Source organism: Mauremys reevesii, linkage group 9 (genome assembly GCF_016161935.1).
Source record: "Mauremys reevesii isolate NIE-2019 linkage group 9, ASM1616193v1, whole genome shotgun sequence".
In the NCBI taxonomy this organism is placed as follows: Eukaryota; Metazoa; Chordata; order Testudines; family Geoemydidae; genus Mauremys; species Mauremys reevesii.
Genome location: NC_052631.1, coordinates 24311506 through 24316076, shown reverse-complemented (window position 1 = coordinate 24316076; position 4571 = coordinate 24311506).

Genomic DNA, 4571 nt, shown 5'->3' with positions numbered 1-4571 from the left:
CAAAAGACAACAAAGAACATATAGAGTTTGCTTATTATAGAAGTTTCTATCTTTTAGAACCTAAGACTGTAACTCATTTGAGTGGGTGTGTTCCCTGTTTAACCTTGTAAATAACTCTCATTTCTTTTTCCTGGTTAATAAATGTTAGTTAATTTCTTACTAACTGCAAGCATTGTCTTTGGTTTGAGATCTGAGTACAGTTGACCTGGGTAAGAGACTGGTCCTTTGGGATTAGGAGTAACCTGACTATTGCTGTGATTTTTGGTATAAGAGATGATCTATCAAAGAGGCGGACTTGCCTAGGGTGGTAAGATAGACCAGAGTGCCCAAGGGGACTGTCTGTGACTCCATGGTAAGGCTGTTGTAGAGTTTGTGCAGTTGACACTTGTTATTTGGTTGATGAAATCTAATTATAGAACATACAACCAATTTGGGGGTTGTGCCCTATTTCCTGACAGTCTGCTCTGAGTTTGGCACCCACGTTCATGAGTCACCCAGACAGCATCAGAGAAAGAATAGTCGATCTCAACACCAGAGAGCAAATGGAAGCAGCAGCAAATGACACTGCCAGACCGGTGTAAAGAAGCTGTAGTATAAATAAGAATTATGCTCAATGAGATTTATGGTAACAGCCTGTAATAAACCTTTTTGAAGCTAAATATTGCATAAAGCCTTATTGGTAATGCTATTAAAACAGCCATGAGATAATCCGGATGACTAAATTTGGCAATAGTAAATATTTAATGAGAACATTTATATAGTCTTCCAAGAATTAAAAAAAAAACAGTACAAATATTGTGCTTGTTTAACCTTTCCTAGTGATAGTGGTGAGGGGCCTTTGGGAGGCAGGGTTCAATGCATTTTCTTTTCTAACACACTAGAACACCGTACCAGCCTAGTTCCCATAAATCTACTTAATAAACTATGAATGTTTAAGTTCAGAGACCGGAAAGCCTGTTGGCAACTTTTTGGAACCATTTAGTAAAGGTTATTATGGTTAGTTGCAAGCACTTAATATACTGATGTAAGTATTCCAGCTGTATTCCTTTGAGTTTATTTTGATGGATTCCACTTTTTCTGCCTTTAAACTTCAGTGTCACAGAAAAAAATATTTCCTGTGAAACAAAGTCATTAATTTTCTCTTAACTAAATAACTATTCATGGAAAGTCAGTTACACAATCTCCCTGGATGATTTCTTGTTTAATCAAGGTGCCCTTTTTATATTGGAATGTGAGCTCCCTTTCTAAATTTAGCAAATAGTGCAGTAAATGCAAACTTAATGTTGATCACAAGAATTGTTCTTTTTATATCCTCTCCACTACCTGCTTAGGTTATGAGATGGCTACTCTTCTTTCTTTTGTGATAACTTCAATCATTGAAATTGATCTGCTCACTCAGTCCATTTACATGTGCTTAAATTATAGTTTAGTTCATCCTATTCCATTACTGTGCATAGCAATTTGTTTAATATTTCATTTTAATTGTATTTGATGAGAAAAAGATGGACAGTGGGAAGAAATAGCAAACTGAATTAACATTCCTTAGTTAGCAGATCAATTGAATTTGATATGCTATGCAAAAAAGAAATGTATGAATAAGTTTCTGTTATTTTGTTTACATTCAGATAAAAGCTTTGTTTCATTTAAATGATTCGGCATATCTGGCCATTTCAAGAGGTGATGATTCAATTCATCAGTGGTTTAGTTATTGCATTTTTCCAGGGGGAAAAAAGGAGATGGGCTGATGGGAAATTATACCTTAAATAAACCAGGTTTGTGGAGAACTATATTTTCAATCAGCATGTTTGGTAAATTCAAATCTAATATTAAAAATGTGGGTGCTACAGCCCCGCCTTGGCATCAAAATCCATTCTATGTCTGTCACCAGGTTCCCTTCTTCCTCGTTAATTTAAATCTGATACATTCCTTTTCTTAGTCCTTCTATACCTATGTTTATTGGTGTCTGTTGGACTGTATGTTTCAAGCTAGCTGGGATGAATGGAAAAAAGTGTCTTTATTATAGTCCTATCATATTTTCAGATTGCAGTCCCTTAAACTACATATCTAAAATCTCCTAGTCTCAAGGTCATTACAAACATCTTCTGAGCAGCACAATGATACAGTGTTACAGCGAACACCAAACGTCCAGATGAATGTTTTTCTACGTCATAATTTATATGGAAACTGGAAGTGTTGAAAGAAAAATTCTACATACAGGAATTTTTTTAAACCACACTAGGGAAAAAACAACTGTATTATTTTAGTAAAGGAACAAGCAAATCTAAATATAGCAAAGATAATATTTAAAAATTGTCTGATAATATAAAGGCACGTTGTCTTTTCTTTGCTTTGAACGTTTGCTATGATGCAGTGAATATTTTGATACATTTAAAAGTGTAATAATACATTGCTGAATTGCAATGTATTATTGCAATCAACTCTGAATCCCTATAACATGGAGCTACCCCTTTTAAATTCCATCTACATAATAAGATTCCAGGATTGTCACTCTGAAGTCTAGAATATCTGAGTCAGAGTGAAGCAATGAAAAGAAATACAAAAAAGGCTGAGAGCTCTTTTTGTTTAGAATACCACCAGGTTCAACCATCAATGGGATTCGCTGTCTACTACTGTCCAAATTTTAAGTTCTCAGCCATTTTGACTTTATGAATTACACCTACGCCATTTACAGCTACAGTAAGGCATGTATCTAAGGCCAAGAGTCCTAGAACAGTGTGAGATCAGCAGTAACTCAATCAATCACCACCCTTACTCTACAGCTAATTTGCATGTAACGGTTACATTGGTTATACGAGGGAGACTGCACAGATGGTAGATTACTTGGCCCAAATGCCACACCTGTTCCACAGCATGGGCTTTCAGCTTGGAGTAATACAAATTTTCTATATGGTGAATAGTAATATGGTCCTTTCCTACCTAAAACATAACGGACAAACTTTTGAAAAGTTTCCGCTACTTTGGATTTCCTCAGTGTTGGGGCATCTAACATGAAGAACCTATGGCAAAAAAATTTTTAAAAGCCACCTAATTTGAGGTGCCTTTATTTTGTGTCTCAGGCTGGGCACCCAAAAATGGAAGAGCCAAAGTTAGTGGACGCTTTTGCGAATGTTAGTCAAAATGGATATTCCAGCTACGAAGATGGGCTTGATTCTCTCCTGCGTCTGAGATCCACTCAGCGCAGGGTCAAGGAAGTCATCACAAATCTGATTATGACTCCCTGATTCCATGGGTTAATCTCTACTGGTGTCAGCCCAAACGTGAATTAGAGCAGCCTCAGGGCTGGTCTAATTTATGCCAGCTGGGTATCTGTGGTGCCAAGCAGAGCTTCAGTCCATGGATAATCCTAATTAGATGTGAGATCTTACAAATCAGGATGCATGCAAGCCGTCTAGGACATAGCTGTCTACCAAGATAGTGGATTCCATATACATGTAATAATATATGCATTTAATGCATATTGCCTATTTATGCACTATCAGACACTTTTGAGCAAGAATTTGTGTAGCTCTGTGAGCTCAAGTGTCTTACTTTTGTTAATTTATTTTTAAAAACAAATTATATTAGTATTTATGAGAAAGTGTCAGAACAGTGTCTTTTAAAAAAAGATCATAGAATCATAGAATTCAAGATCAGAAGGGACCATTATGATCATCTAGTCTGACCTCCTGCAAGATGCAGGCCACATAAGCCGATCCACCCACTCCTTAAGCAAGCGACCCCTGCCCCATGCTTCGGAGGAAGGCGAAAAACCTCCAGGGCCACTGCCAATCTACCCTGGAGGAAAATTCCTTCCCGACCCCAAATATGGCGGTCAGCTGAACCCCGAGCATGCGGGCAAGGCTCTCCAGCCATACCCTCTGGAAAAAGGCTAACAATATCCTATCATTGACCCATTGTACTAATTACCAGTGTGGCACTTAATTGACCTATTGACTAAGCCCGTTATCCTATCATACCATCTCCTCCATAAACTTATCTAGATAAAACAACACTGTAAACCAAAGTCAATACTTTAAAAAAAATACAATTTTATTCCTCCCCTCCATAAATGAATTGCATATTTTCAAATGTAATTAGGGTACAGCCACCGAAACAAAACTATCTCTTGAAAGACAGCACAGCATCAGTTATGGCCTGCTGAGAAAAACCAGGCTATGCTTTTGGGGGCAGGGGCTACACCTTCCTGTGTTTGGAAAGTGCCTTGAACATTTTGGGCACTTAGCCATCTTTCCATTTGCCCCAATCCAATAGCCAGCTCTTACTGTAGGTCAGAGTGGCCACAGGACTGCTGAAGCTTACACTTTCTGGAGCAGTTCCATGGACCATGATCACCTTAACATATTGCACTCTGGCTCCACCCCTTCCCATCCTGACATGTCTTCTCCCTGCTCAATATGCCTCCTTGTTGGCAGTGAATTTTCAGCAGCGTTAAGTTCCCTTTTTGTGATGATTTTGGTAATTTGGCCACCTGTCCACCAACATCCCGATACTGACCAATGGCTCATTCCACTGAACAGCCTTCAGAGACAACCCCTTACAGTTACAGCTGA